Genomic DNA, 16,757 nt, shown 5'->3' on the forward strand with positions numbered 1-16,757 from the left:
CTGCTATAATCCACTAATTCTCGTGGGATCATAGGTACATCGACCGATTGCCCTTGAGGATCTCTGAAAGTCCCCTGGTAGATCTTTATTCCCTCTTTTTCTAGTATTGCTTCCTCCACCCAAGTCTTGGTTGGCTTGAGGGTTTCTGTTGGAATATCAAAAGGTTCTGCTTCTGCAAGAGCATCCTTGATGGTTGGTATTTTTCTCTTAGTTGCCGATGACTTAGCGGAATCCATGGATCCTGTAACTCCAATTTCAGAAGTTAGCGTCTTTTTAGTACTGAAAGCCGAAATGAAGCTTTTAACTATTCAAATGACTTGAAAATTGAAACATGAGCTATTCAGGGCCGAAGGATGTAGGGTAGGTGAAAAAATATGCAAACTGGGCTCAAAATCATGCTGGAGACATCATACGCGTATGATGTCTTTTGTGTCAAAATGACTTCATATTGGTTGTGCTTGTAGCTGATAGTGTATACATGAGTATCATATGCTTGGATTTGAGTTTGGATCCCATTTGGTCAAGTTTTGGCCAGTTTAGTCCGGTTCAGGCTCTTGGCAAAATTTTGAAAGGGAATTGGATTTTATGATCCAAATTGGGTAAAACTTGGTGGATTACTTTCAAAGGGCATGTAGAACACTTCTGTTTGGTGGTTGAAGCCCTGAGGTGCCAAAATCACATAGTGAGACATCATACGCGTATGATGTCTTTTAGTGCATTTTTGGACCAATTTTCTCTATAAGCTTGGTTTTGGCTTTAGATAGGCTTATTCAGTGGATTTATCAAGTTTGGATAGAATTTGGACTAAAAATGGCTCTGGAGACATCATACGCGTATGATGTCTTTTTCATCAATTTTTCATGGGATTGGTTCTGTGGACTCTCCATGTGCTAGTGAAGGACTGTTTATACTCAAATCTTGGTTTGGACTTGAATATGTTGGATTTGGGACAAAAATAGGCTTTGTATGAAGGATTTCTCTTAATTGGGCTAATGGGGTGATCCACTTGACCAAATGGTTCCAAACTTCATATGTAGCATGTATTAGATATATATAATGGATGTATGATGTCAAATGAGCATTTTTGGCTCTGTAAGTGCAAATAGACATCATACGCGTATGATGTCTTTTGTGAAAAAATGGTGCTTTTTGGTTCCAGATAGCTTGTAGATGTGTTAATCAACAATCCTACAAAGTTTCAATGAGTTTGGAGTTATTTTGACAAAATTAGGACCAAAAATCAATTTTATGGCCTACTTTGCGTCTTTTTGGTTTTCCTTGGGTTTTCTAACTCCAATTCTCATGATACTTGGTTCATAGGATGTCATTAACATGTGGAATGAGGATATGCACTCAAATGTTGAAATGGATGTGAAAATCATGTTGTGAGACATCATACGCGTATGATGTCTTTTCTTGAAATGTTGGTCTTTTTGTGCAAAGAATGCTTTGTGCTAGTGCCCTAAGCCCTGCTAACTAGTTTTCAACTTAAAAAGTCATCAGTTTAGCTAAAAAGCCCCCTTATAGGCATTTCAGTCTCTGAAGTCGTCTTTTTGCCTTGGAGTTAAATTTCTTCAACTTTTCTTCTCGAGAGTTGCATTTCCAGCTCATTGGATATGTTGTGAAGCCACCTATTTGGTTGAACTTGACTTTGGCTCCCCGTTCTCCATCTTTCTCCATTTGGTTGCCCGAAAGCGTCTTTTTCACCATCGGTAAGTGAATCAGCTTTCTTTTGGGTTTTGCTTGCAAACATAAGTCATCCATGTATATTTGAAGCTGCTTGTGAAGTTTCATGTCATTTGGTCGTCAATTTTAGCCGTTATGCCAAAATGACGCTTTGTGTGTCCGCCGCCGAATCGGTTGTTCCGACCTACTTTTGGTGATCCAAACCCGGAGATACTCCATGGTTGCATTGCCCTCGATGTTGTTAAGCTTCCTGAGAAGTTTTGTGTCGTTCCGACAACTTTTTTCTGTTTGCCTCTTGCAGGCTCTGTTGACCTAGGGTTTTTCCAGTCGTTCTTTCTCGAGCTTTGAGTGCTATAAACTCATCTCCTATACTAGGGTAACCCACCTCTAAGTTCTTGCAAGGTTTGGTTAGGCGGTTGTGCCCCTACCTAGCGTTCCTCCCCATTCCCCGTCTGCTCTTGTTTCTTGGTTTTGGTGAGTTTTCGCGACAAAAGTTAACGATAAGCATCAAAAGCTTATGGCAACGAGTCTACCTCTCATGTCTGGTGTCCTCTGAGCTCTCGTAGCAGTCGTAGAAGGCGGTAGAAGGTCGGATGCTCCTGTGTGCTCTTTGCTCTCTCCAAGAAGGTAATAGTGGAAATGAGCTTGATAGTGAAGTGAAAAATACTTAACTTCAGGCTTCCCGGATCACTTGTTACCAAATTTGACATGTGCTCCTATCTCGTCGTGAAATGCACTTTAGGATTTGAAATTTCTCAATTTGGACTCCGTTTGACCTGTTTCTGAGAAATCTGTCCACTTTGCCAAAATTCCGTCATTTCGGGCTTTCCGTAACTTTTTCAGAATTGTACCCCATTTTTACCATGGGTTGCCCTTGTCATTAGGATCATCACCGTCTATTCTTTTCTTTTTTCCGATCTCATTTCACCTGCTTTTTTATTTTTCTTTTACTTTTATTAAGAAAATCATAAAAAATAAAGGAAAATAGCAAATTGAAGCCAAAAAATTCTAAACATACACGATAAATAGCTGGTAACCCTGTGTATATGAATATACACTTCTTTGTGATTTCTGGACTTGGATTACCACTTTTTTGACTTTTTTGCTCCAAAAACACTCTTATTTAGTGATATTTACACGTCTAGAGACCCAAATTCATCATTTGATCTCTTCTTATTGCAAAACAAGGTATATAAGGACATAAATATTATCAATATCCGCAATCAAACATAAAAATTGCAAAATCATGTAAGACACTGCCTTTGTAATATAATTTTTGTTTTTCTTTGTTTTTGGCGCTTGTAGCTGCTTTGTAACTCCTGTATACCTGTATACCTCCCCCCCTCGTAGTCTGAGTCCTCCCGGACGACTATGAAGTGTCTGTGGGCGAAGCCTTGTAGTTGTTTTGGTCATAAATTCCCAATGTAATTGTAGAGCGACGATACAACATTCTTTCCAATAAAGCTGCTCTTTGTTTGATAGATGGATTGGTGGTCGGGTTTTGGGTTGGTTTTGGCAATTTGGTAGTAGAATCAGTAGATGGATTCTTCGTTACCTTGTTGTCTTTTTTCACAATCCAAATCTGCTTCCGCTTTGCTTGTGCTTGCCACAAACTCTTTGCGACCCAAACCTGCTTTGTTCTGTGTGTTGATTTCCTTGGCTTGAAATACCTAGGAGTTTCCGTGGCTTGTATTGAAGGGAGTTCCTGTTTACAAATCTTTGGGATCCAAATTTGCTTGCTATAGCTTTGTGCCGTCATGAACTTCTTTGGAATCCAGATCTGTTTCACTGTCCTTGATTGTCTGGAATCACTCTGTTGTCTGGTATTGAAGACTCTGTTTTCCACCTTTGTGTTCTCTGGCACAGCCTTTTTTGGTCTCCATACCAACTTTGACTCCGTTTTTTTCCAAGGTTGAGCTGTTATATTATTGCTTGTCTTCCTTATCCACTGTTGAGAATTCCTCGTCGAAGAGTAATCCGGTTGTATAGAAACTTTTGGTTGCCATTGCTTCTTCTTTTTCTCTGGTTGTTGTTTATCTTTGTCTTTGGATTCGTCCTTTGGAGTTGGCTCTTCTCCTTTGGTGAACTTAACTGATTGACTTTCACCTTCGTATTTGATAAACACTGAATTAGAACTCCAGTCAATCATTGCATTATATTGCTTCTGCCATGGTTGTCCTAGCAATAATGGATGTTGTGTAGCTTGGTCTTCAACCACGTAAAACATATGAGGATACACATATTGGTTAATCTGTATATGTAAAACTGTGCATCCGACAGTTTTGATTGAATTCTCAGAGTAACTCTTTAACTCTTGCTTGGCAGTTTGTAGTTTAGTGTCATTTGTCAATTGTCTATACAAACTGAGTGAAAGTAGGTTAGCTTGAGCTCCTGAATCCAATAGTGCTCTGGCTTTAATTTGGTTGGTCCCTACTTTGCATTCAATGATGGGTTCTTCTTTGTCATTCCCCATTTCTGTTATACTAACTGCGTTTATTCGTATTGCTCCTTCATTGCGCTGTTTCTGACGCAGTAGTCTTCTTTTCTCCATTCTTTCCTTCGCCTCAGCTTGCGCTTCCTCTACAATCTTTTTCTTTTTTTGGACACGCAGCTTTTCTTGATGTATTTTGAGAAGCATGTCTTGTGTTAGCGGCAACAGATACTTTTTCACTCTGCATCCACTAATCCAATTGGGCATTTCTTCTCCATCTAATGTAGCAAGCTTGACGGCTCCACTTGGTGATAGATCTTTAATCACCAGAGGTCCCATCCCTCGCTTTTTAAGCTTCTTAGCATGTTGTTTCAGAGTGTAAACTAGGACATAGTCCCCAACCTTAAACTCTTTAGTCCGCACATGCTTATCAAGAAATTCCTTTTGTCGCCTTTTTTGAGCGTAGATAGAAGCTACTGCTTTTAGGCGAAGCTCGTCTAGCTTTTCCAGGTCATCTATTCTACCAGAAAGCTCGTGCCCTGTCCACTCTAGATCCTTAGCCACCCTTAAGGTTGAAATCAAGAATTCTATTTGCAAGATAGCATTTAGCCCAAAAACCATGTTATATGGGGTCGTTCCTATTGATGTTTTATATGCTACCCTATATGCCCATAATGTTGAATGTAACTTTTGGTCCCAGTCAGTTCTCGACTCAGATACAATCTTCGTAAGGACCGTGCATATGGTTTTGTTTGTTGCTTCAGCTTGTCCCTTTGCTTGTGGATGATACGGGGCTGATTTCCTATGGATTACCATGAGTTCATCTAGAAGGATCTCTATCACTTCATTTATGAAATGTGTGCCTCGATCACTCACAATTTCTATTGGCAATCCATATCGTACAAAGACGTATTTATATAGAAATTGTGCCGTGGTCCTGGCATCTGCTTTTTGAGTTGCCTTTGCTTCGACTCACTTTGTTAGATAGTCTGTAGCCACAATGATGTATTGTGCATGAGTCTTATATGCAGGAGGTGAAATGGGTCCGACATAATCAATCCCCCATTTTGCAAAAGCTCTTGCCCCCATCATTGGTCTAAGCGGCATATCATCTCTTTTAAGTGGTACTTTGGTCCGCTGACAGTCATCACACCGTTTAACGTATTCCTCAGCGTCCATATGTAATGTTGGCCACCATATTCCTGCGGCTAAGACAAGTTTTGCTGTCTTATCACCTGAGAAATGGCCTCCACCTACTCCTCCATGAGCTTGCTCCAGGATTATCACATACTCAGACTCTGATGCGCAAATCCTAAGCTGGTTGTCTTTACCTCTCTTATAGAGTTGATCTCCTATTCAAGCGTACTCTCTAGCTTCTGTCTCTACAGATTTTTGACGAGCTTTTGACGTTCCTTCTGGGAAAGTTCTATTTGTGAGATATTCAACAATATACTGACTCCATTCTGGAGCGATCATTATCTGATATAATGTCGAATACTCGGTTGGCGGTTTTGATGAACATACAATACATACAGTGACATATTCATGTACGCTTTCTTTCATTCCTGGCCAATAGACTCCCAATTGTAACAAATTCCTATATGTGTTCCTTCTTGAACAATGAAATGCACATTCCTGAACATGTGCTTCACGCAGATATATACTATATTCCTCAGGATTGATGCATAGTCGTAAAACATGATCATTTCCCAATTGATACAACCTTCCTGCAACCAATTGAAGATTCTTGGATTGCTGAATAGCAATATGTTTCAGGTTGTATTCTCTTATATCGAACTCTCCTCCATAGGTTAATAGGTTAACGACATTTTGAGACCACCTCGGTATCATTTCTATGTTGAACAAGTACGCGTCTGGCATGTCGTCATCTACTCCTATAGGGTCTTCTCCATTCGTCAATCGCGAAAGATGATCAGCTCTAAGATGTGTTTTTCCTTTCTTTACTACTACCGTGAAGTCAAATTCCAGTAAGATAATGAACCATCTCACTATTCTCCCGGTATTGCATGGTTTATTCACTAGGTAGAGCAAGGCTTGGTGATCCGTAAAAAACACAAACTTGTTGGCTAGAAGATAATGCCGAAATTTCTTCACAGCATAGATCATTCCTAATCCTTCTCGCTCTGTTGTGGTGTAATTCTTCTCTGCATGGTTGAGCTGTCGACTGGCGTAACAGATAGGAAAATCCATGTTTCCTTCTTCTGGCTGAGCCAGAATGCATCCTATTGCATATGCAGAAGCATCTATGTGCACATGGAATATCTTCTCCCAATCTGGTGATTTCAAGACTGGAGCAGTAATAGTGCCTCTTTCAATTTCTTGAACGATTCCTCACACTCCTCTGTCCATTCAAAGTTCACTATTAGCCTGTAAAGTGGTTGGCCTATTATAGCGTACATGTAAATGAATCGTCTATAATATCCACAATGTCCCATAAAGCTCTGTACTTGTTTCGCATTGGTTGGTCTAGGCATATCCACTATAACTTTTATCTTCTCTAAATCCGTGGATATTCCGTTTTGTGAGACAATATGTCCCAGAATTCTGCCCTGTCGGACCATAAACACACATTTCTCAGGATTGAGACAAATGCGATATGTCCTACATTTCTCAAATACTTTTCTTAGGTGTTCTAGATGCTCATCTCTCAGTAGAGAATGTACACATAAGTCATCCATGTATATTTCGAGAAACAACCTTAAGTATTCTTTGAAAGCATGCGTCATCAGCCTCTGGAAGGTTGCGGGAGCATTGGTTAGACCAAAAGGCATAACCCGATAAGCATAAATTCCCCACTCCGTTGCAAAAGCTGTTTTATGTTGATCTTCCAGTGCTATGGCTAGCTGGTTATATCCTGAAAAACCATCAAGAAAGGAGTATGTTGTTTTCCCTGATACACGCTCTAGAACATGATCAATTATCGGCAGGGGATAATTGTCCCTGATTGTTGCAGCATTCACTTTCTTTAAGTTGACACACACTCGGAGTTTTCCGTTCTTCTTAGGTACTACCACAATCGGAGATACCCAATCAGTGTGTTCAATCTCGTATATGAATTCAGCTTCCATTAGCTTATCTATCTCTTCCTTGATTCGCTTAGCAAAAGTATCATTACATGTGTATGGTCTCTGTCTGCTAGGCTTTGCGTCTTGTTTCAGTGGGATTGAGTGTTGGCATATCGATGGGTCAACTCCCTTTAAGTCCTTATAAGACCATGCAAACACATCCCTGTACTCTCTGAGAAGACTCAAAAGTCTCTCTTCCTCTCCTGGAGACAAATCTGTGGCTATGTAGACCGGTCTAGGTGGCTCACCTGGAGTTGCTAAATCAACTTTTTTTGCATCCTCCGGTCCGTCATAAGATTCGTTCTCCTTCCTCTCTCGAATAGGTGGGGTTAATATCACCTTCCTATCCTCTATTGTGAATTTCCTATAGTGAGAGGGAACATCCATGTTTTCCTTGATTTTGACGTTTTCGTCCTCTCCACTCTCAATTTCTGTCGTCCAAACTTCCTTCAGAGTTTTCTTGAGCTCTCTGTACTTGTTTCTACGTTCTAACTTGGACTCCGTGTATTCTCTGCTGCGCTTGTTCTTTTCTGATTTTTCTGTTTCAGTTTTCGTTCCATTCCTTTGAACTTGATTTCTTGAGCCTCTTTTGTCTTTTCGTAAGCTCTTTTGATCATTGCCTCTCATTCTTGCAGAAATCTTGTCCTTAACACAATCTTCCGCCTTTACTAGCATTAGGAATTGATTTTTTCCTCTTATTCTAGGCATCGGATTGGTTCTAACCCCTTTTGTTTTTTTATTTGCTCTACAGTGTTTCTGGCATTGTTTAGTTTGGTTCGGAAAATCATAAAATCGGACATCCGTTATAGTTTCTTCGTTTCCGCTTGAATTGTCCGTTGACTCGTTGTCTGCTTCATTTCCCCACTCTGGATGATTGGGAATGTCGTGAAACACCTCTTCTTCATCTTCCTTTTCCAGTGTATCGTTCTTTTCAGTTTCTTTTTCGAGTACAGTTCTCAACATGAAATACGGAACCACGTCGTACCCGTCCTTGTCGCAAAATTTCGTTGTGGGACCATTCGGAATTGCACAAACATCTAGGGTTGCTAGAATGTGTGTCCATTCTAATGGTTCAAACGTGCCCTCTGGAAAGGGTTCTCTGACATAAGTTTCGTCTTCGATAGCCCTTTCTAAAACACATTCTTCTCGTTTCAGACTTCCACATTTCGAAGCTCCACACATCCATAACTCCTTGGGTTTACCTAACCAAGCTGGAAATTCGGATCCCGCCAAAGTAGCTGAATCAAACTCCTCTACCGGTGTTCGGTTCACATCTTTGTAGCTGTGGTCTTTCAGGTTCACACGTGTAGTGGTTTCCATATTTCTCAAGTATATGTGATCGTAGCCCCAATCTTGGACCATTTTCAACTGTCTCATGAATGGTCTTCCCAATATGATATCATAGTTATTCTCCTTGGCAAAATCGACAATAGCAAAAGTATGTTTGTATTCAATGCCGCAAGAAGTCACTACAACTTTCTCTAATAACCCCATAGGTTTCTCCATGTGTCCATCTGCTAATAGGAGTTTCAACCTAGTCTTCCTTATTGCTGGTTTCCTCCATTTTTTCCAGATTTCTTTTGTAGCAATGGCTGCCCCTGCTCCGCTGTCTAGTACTGCCATCGTCTTCACTCCTTGGAATTCAACTGGTAAGGTTGTATTCCCCTCTTCACCTTCGCAATACTCTCCGACCTTGTTTAAGGGTACAGGCTTAGCGTTCTTTTGTGGCTTGCTCAGCTCCTCTATGCTCTCTTGCAATCTCGATGTTGGATCTTTTATCCCGAATTTCTCCAAGCATTTTCCTACAGTGGTCCACATATGTGGTCTTAGCCTCAAAAGCTCAGCTAAAGTGATAGTGCATGTCACTGGTGTTGACAAAATCTCTATCAATCCTTGCGAGTCCATGACTTTTTCTGATGAGATTTATCGTGAGGGAAGTGCTCTAATCTCGGATTTTGCTTCATACTCTCCTAAGTATGAAGGTAAGGTTTTCAGTGAATGAGGTTTTCTCTCCATTGTTCTAACAGAGCCCCCATCTCCCCAGTAAGATTGCAGATCCAAGTCCACTTGAGATCCTGCCTCAAATTCCACTATGGGAGGATTCCTGATGTCCTTTTCCCAATTTGTCTGATTAGCTTGGCAACTTAGCTCGTTTGCAAAGTTTGCCTCTCTCACTTGTTTCCAAAATTCATTGTAATCCTCATCTTTTCCGTAAATCCTCTGTATGACTGGATGAAAACTCTCTATCTCCTGATCGGTTGTGTTCAATACTATGCAGTCATCCTTTTGTGTATTTTCAGGCTTTTGTGCACTGGGAGTCTTTTCAGCTACCCGTGAAACGATAGTCTCTTGCTGGATTGGGTTTTCCTTTCCACAATTCATTGTTTCTTTTGGTGGTTCTAATAAGGCTTGTGCAGTCTCGATCATTCTCTGGCACATTTCAAGTCTCTGCTTTTCCAATTCCGTGTTTGGGTATGTCATCCACGTCTGTTCTTGTGTTTGGTTGTTCTTTAACCTAGCTTCGTAAGCTCTCATCAGTGTGTCCAATGGTTCGTGTACTTTGTCGACTAGCACTGATCCCCTTGAGCTTAAGCTCGTTGTTTCTTTGATACTCTTTTGTTTCGTTCTTTCCGGGCTCATCTCTCGTTTCCCGTTTTGACTCTCAAGTTTTTCTAATCTAGCTTTAGTTTGCTTTAGTTCCTCAGCTAGAATAGCGTCTTCACGTTCTTTTCTCAACTTCATGCGTGCTTTTCTAGCTTTCCATGTGTTTTTCTGACTCCGCGGTCCTTGACTAACCACTTCAGTCGCTAACTTTCCATTCTCAAGTTCTCTAGTGGTTTTCTTAGCTTGAGCTCTAGTAACAACTTGCGTTGGTATCAGAGTTTCATTTTCAGACCCACTGCTGGTAGGAATAGTTTCTAGCATATTCAATGTCGTCTTTTGCACTTTGTTTGGATTCTTTGAACAATCCTCAATGAAGTGAGTAACCCCACACTCAGTGCAATAAGCGTTAATTCTAATGATTTCCGTATGTGGGCAAACATTCATCAGATGGTCACCTCCACACTTGTAACAGGGTCCTAGTGCTGGTCTTGGTCCCATTTGATTCGTCCTTTGTGGATAGGATGGTCTTTGTCCTGTTAACCCTCCATGAGCTATGAACATCAATGTTCTTGCGTCCAAATTGTATCTCTCTTCATCAGAAGCACTTGTAACTGTTGGTGTTCCAACATTCCCCATCATGCCCCATGGTTCTGGTTGTTTTGTTTCTTCTGGTGGGTAATACACTGTCGGAGACATGTGTGCACCAGATTCTTCATAATAGGCTTGAACAGGCACTAAGGCTTGTTCTTCCTGATTCTCTAAGGTTGGTGCATATCTAATGCCCACTGGTCTTGCTCCTGGTAAAGGTGGTTGTTGTCCCAATACCGGTTGCGGTCTTTCTATCCCCATAGGTCCCGGTACATTTCCCGTTGGGTATCGAGGTACTGGATGTATCTGAGGTGGTGCTAATTGAGCAGGAGGTGCGTACTGGCGCTCCCTTACATACCCTTTGTTGTAATAACACTCCTCTGTTGGATGATTTGTCCATTTTTTTTCAATAGCACACCATTTCAGTGTTTTTGGCAATGGTTTTTGGTATGGTGCCATCCTTTTTAGAGCATCTTCTATCATTTGCTCTACATTTGGCATGGTTGTTGTTTGAACATTCTTTTTAGTGGTAGTCTCGCTCGCTACGGAGGAGGAGCTACTGGATGCAAAATCTGTATCCGCTGACACCTCTCCATAAACCGTACAGTTATCCACTAAGTACAATGCCTCTCTCGTTACTTGCTCGAAACTTGTACAAGCTTTCAAGTGCAAGTCCTTCTTGAGAGTGTCGTTCCTCAGTCCCTCAATAAAGAGAACAGATAGTCTGTCATCTTGTGGTCGTTCACGTACTGGACATCTCTCAATGTATTGTTTGAAGCGAAGTGAAGCTTCCTTCACTTTTTCGTGTTCTCTCTGTTTAAAAGCATATATTTGTGAGACCGTATTGTGCTTACTCCCTCGTTTTGAGAATTCCTCAGCAAACTCTCTTAGCAAATGGTCAATGTCATGGAATCCCCCTATGTTCATTGGTTGAAACCATGTCAATGCAGTACCTTCTAGAGTAAGACCAAATCCATTCCATCTTTGTAGATCTTGGCACCTTGCTCATTGTCGTACTGGTATTTTATGAACAATAGCTTCATGGTGGCGGAAGGGTTTGATGATCCTGCTGCCATATTTTCTCTGTTGTTCCTGTTCGAGTGTTCGGTGAAAATCTCGTAAGACCTCTCCGAAGAAGGATCAGAAACACTTCCTTCAAAGATCGGCTCTAATGGTTGCACCCAACTTTGGTTTACACTTCCCTCGGTTGATATGACACTTGCTGGTTCCCCTTGTTTTGGTTGATTATTCCCGAGATTCCTGCCCGATCTCAAATTCATCAATTCCCCTAAAGGACTGTAACTTTTCCGTCTCAGCAATTTGTTTTCCCCAAGTTTTTGTGGTCAGAATTGATCCAAACTGACTGATACTTGGTCAATTGTTTAATCTTGTCAGTTGGACAACTTCTGTTTCATCAAGTGAGAATTTTGTCGCAGTTATGCTGAAAAAGACATTATACGCGTATGATGTCTTTTTTCACAGATTTTGACTATTTTGGTTATGCTCACTCTCAGTGGCCCCTTTATGCTCTGTTCACTCACAAAATTCAGTTTGAACTCTGTTTGAGCAAGTTATGGCTAATTTAGGCTTTTCTTGGCAATTTTCCGCTTTTGACTTATTTTTTGGGTCAATTGTGATCCAAATGGGATGAAACTTGAAATATAACCTCTAGACAGCTATTACAATGGATCTGTGTTAGCAAAGTATCAAAATATGTCCAAAATTAGGTCAAAGACATCATACGCGTATGATGTCTTTTTCATCAATTTGGGTCCAAACTTGATATTTATGCTTCCTACAGTGCCTGTAACAATCTTGTCAGGTCAGATATCAAAAATAAGCAGTGGAAGTGCCAAAAGACATTATACGCGTATGATGTCTTTTGTCCCAGATTTTGACTATTTTTTATTTTAAGCCTTCTCCAATGTTTATAATTGAGTTTCAAGTGTTTTTGTCAGGTTTGAATGTAAAAACAAGATTTGAATCCAAAATTTCCTATTCTTTGCGTTTCTTGGACTCCGACTTGTCTTTTTGGGTTTCTTTGAGTGTTAATGCTCTTATTTTAAGTTGATTCTTAGGGTAAAACCCCCCTTCTAAACACTCTGGCAATGTCAAATTTTCAATTTTAGTCTCTGTTTAGGTCCTAAGACATCATACGCGTATGATGTCTAAAGTTGCAGATTTCCAGTTTTTCAGCACAGAACTCTTCCAATAGCTCTTTTAAGTGCTCAGCAACAATCAGTTACACAGAAAATTTTTCTGAACTTTGTTTATTGCATATTTCACTACCAAAGCGACTTTTTCAGTGATCTAACATGCAATCAAACACATCAAGCAAATAGAACACCAATTGATAGCTCTAGATCAGGATCAAATCAGGCCCTACCTAAGCTACTTCTAATCATAAAATGGATTTTTTGCAATTGAAAATATAAAGAGATTTACTACCACACAAGGAGTAGCAAATGCTTTTTATGTCAACAACCACTTAAACACCATCAAAAACAATCTAATCTAAGCTAAACTAAAAATACTGTCAACACGGAAGACCCAGGAATACCCCACTTCCTAGTATCTCTCGAGACCTTCGGAGTCCACCACTCCTAGATATTTTCTAACTAAAGTATACAAAGTAGTTTATACGACTCACCTCATAGGATTAGTCTAAGGTCACCTACTTAGGGCTCTCGTCCCCGGCAGCGGCGCCAAATGTTAAGGCGGTTACGCCGCTAGCGGAAGCTAAATAGCGAGAACTCAACCAACAACAGAATTTGTCAGACGAGGACGGAGCTTGACCCGCAGGCGCATGGAAACAACTAGGTGGGTGTCAAATCACCTACTCGACCTTCTAATGACAATCACTACTAAGGAAATCAAATCTAAGTTCTAAAATACGCAAGTGATTGAAATCCGTACTACGAACGAATGCTATACGAAACAGGATCTAGAATCATTGAATCGATCTCAAACTCAAGGGGAAGTCTATACACTAGGTAAGAACAACACCCTAAAGACTTGAACTGCAAAATCAACCTATAACCACTCCGTGCGGCAAACGCGTATGAAGACAGGCCGAAAAATACAGGTGACCGAAACTTGACCCCGATGGTACTAATGCGTAGCTCTACTCGTTGTGGTTCTATAGATATACTGCACGCTCTATTCCGACACACGAGTTGGAATAAAACTCACACCGAAGCTCGTAGGAACTTACCACACATAGAAGCCGATAGCGCGCACTCTTGGTATCTGTGCGTAGCTCTCACCGTTGCTAACACAATGGCGGTGTAGCTTCTCCAATGGCGGCCCCGTAGCTCGCGTAGCAAGAAGATAAGACTCTCTCTCTCTCTCTCTCAGACACAGTCACGGCGCTCAAAAACTCACTTTGATTAATAATTGAATCTCCTTTAGGTTACAAAACTTTGGCTTATATACCTCAGCCTTGGAGGTGAGAACTTCTCTAATTATTTACATCAACAGGTGAAATTACTTCGGGATTACAAGCTGGAAACTCAATTGAGTCCCGTTACTTAATGAATGGCTCAAATCAAAATTAATGTCGGAAAGACATTTATTACAATCAATGGTTACAAAATGATGGGTGTGAGCAAAAATGTGTGATCCTCTGCTGGCTCAACACTTCCTCTGCTGGCTCAACAATATCTTCCTCACAGCCTTCCAAACAAGTAATGGATGACTCACAACTCACTTGATTCACAGAAGTGATTCTTGGATGTGGGGGTTGCGGTCCTAGCACATGAGGTGGTAATGGTGTTGTTTGAACAACATTTTGGGCCCTAGGGACCATGTGTTGTGACTCTTGTTCAAGAGGTGGGGCCGGCATCAATGCAGGCACTTGAGGTGTGTCTGTCCATGCTAAAGTTGGTCTATTGACCATCGCACGTTTAAACACTTTGAAATCCTTGGCTTGATGACCATACCTCCCACATGCACCGCAATTCCCATTGATTTTTACTCTATACATAGGGCATTCACTAATACTAGGCTTGGATGTTGTGGTCGTCGAGCAAAAGTTGTTGAAACAAGGGGAGGGGTAGGAGCTACATGAGCACAAGGGCCCATAGGTGTATAAGATTAATACACACTTGTAGGTACCGTTGCAGGCATTGGGTTACCATGTAGTGGCGCTTTACTAATAGATGAGGTCTTTGGCGTGTTGTTTGTCATGCCCATCACTGGGTAGCCATGGTAGCCGTGGTGTCATCAAGAGAAAGATGAGCTAAACTTGGAAAGGTAAATATATCACTTGTGGGCTCAGATTGTACTGAGACCCTGGCAAAACAACATATAGAAGATCCATGGACTTACCGAGGAGTCTCCATTTGCGACAAAGTTGGTTGCTTAGCCTTCCCTGCATCCATGAATCTCATGAGACCCGTTGAAGGCATGTGGATCCCTTTGTTCTGCCTCTCCAGCTCAATAACCCTATGGATGACATCACAAACTCTTTATTGTTGCTCCTCTACGCTAGTAGCACCCGATGTGGATTGTTGCTCCTCTACGCTAGTAGCACCTGATGTGGATTGTAGGGCATCTAACCAACCAACGTGATAGGTGTGACCTATGTATAGGTCAGTTAGAGTCTCCGTTTGTAGTTCATAGTCTCAGTTTTCATTTAGAAATGCTCCATCTATGTATAGGTCAGTTAGAGTCTCCGTTTGTAGTTCATAGTCCCAGTTTTCATTTAGAAATGCTCCATCTAGGATTGAGGTGCTAGGGGTGTCTTTTGAACTAGATGAAATGTGGCTCTCTATGGGTTTACCCTTAATGATTGCTAGTTCAGGAGCACTCGATTGCTCGACTGGCATGGATGTTGACATAGGGGCCTTCGCCTTAAGCAATCTCCATTTCTCCACCTTGCGTGAGATCTCAATTTCCTTGTCCCTAGCCGCAATGATATATCACTCAACCTCTTGCACTTTGGCAAGGCTTCTACCATTAGGTAATATAGCCTTAGAGGGGAATAGCTCTGAAGAGTCAGGGAGTGCATTGAATGGAGTATTCACAAACACACTCTCCGGGAGCATGGGGTCTACATTGATGATGAATGGTGAATTTACTTTTCCACCCCCTTCATTTATATTGCTAGCTCCATGTTCGGAGCAAGTGGCTCTACTCAAAGTCTCTTTCCAACCGCTAAACACGCTTGACCCGGACCGTAGGCCCATGGCATGCATGTCTTGGCTTAAACTATTGGGATTGGGCATTGGGTAACCTTCCATGATGTCGTAATCAAAGGAAGAGTCACTAGATGTAATATGTGGGTCCTGAGTGGTACTACCTTGGGTTCCCGCTGAGGGACTAGAGCCTAATGTGGAGGAATAATGAGTGTTCGCATAAACGGAGACACTCTCTATGTGATCCTCTTCTAGCACACAACCAAAGCGTAGATTCATGTGACCTCAACACTCTAGAAGTGTTGGTGAGTGCCCTGAAGGCCGCTCACCTAGTGTTTTGGGTATTTACAACCCAAATTCTCTCAATTTTTTTGTTTTTAGGTCCTTTTTTCTAACCAAGTCACGGAATATGGCATGTGATAGCTCAAAATGAGCGTCTTGGTTAGAGGGATGTGCCGTGCTTTCCAACCCCGATTCGGTTACTTAAAGCCCTTGGAATCCTAAAAATAGTCTTTTTCTAGTCGAGGAGAATGCTAAAATTAGTAAGTCCAAAGGGTAAGTGTGAAGGGAATGGTGGAGGACTTGAGGAACTTGTCCCACATGTCCTCCCCTCACTTGAGGACTGAGGACTAAGGCCTACACTCAGGCTCGGGCACCAGTCCTTCCTTTTAATATGAATTTTTTTCTTTTCCCTTTTTGTTTTTGAATTTTCTTTTTGGTCTCAAATTTTATGATCATGTCTTTTTATTTATTATTATTATTATTATATTTTTTTAATCAAAAAACAATTCTGTGGATAATGTTGCGCGTGGGCGTCGAGCTCACGCACGCACACAACAGCTCCCAACAGCTCTGTCTCAGCTACCTACAACTAACATAGCTAATTAACACTAATAATCTCTGCTAACACACTGTCTAACACAGTAAACTGCACACTGTCTACACTAAAGATTGCACACTTTCTACACTTCCTAACATAGCAAACTGCTCACTCACATACTACTCAATCTACTCACTATCTATTTCACATTATAGATCTACACTAACTAACAGGTCTGCTAACACGTGCACATTGCAGAACTTAGCAGATCTAACAAAACATGTACACTATAGCACTTAACAGAGCTAACAAATCATGTTAAACCTGCACCTTATAGCCACTAATAGATCTACACATATCTTTGTGGCTACTTTCAAATCAATGGATTTGCAAAGAACAAGGAC

The sequence above is a fragment of the Adiantum capillus-veneris genome, chromosome 25 (genome assembly GCF_014529385.1).
Source record: "Adiantum capillus-veneris isolate H3 chromosome 25, ASM1452938v2, whole genome shotgun sequence".
NCBI lineage: Eukaryota > Viridiplantae > Streptophyta > Polypodiopsida > Polypodiales > Pteridaceae > Adiantum > Adiantum capillus-veneris.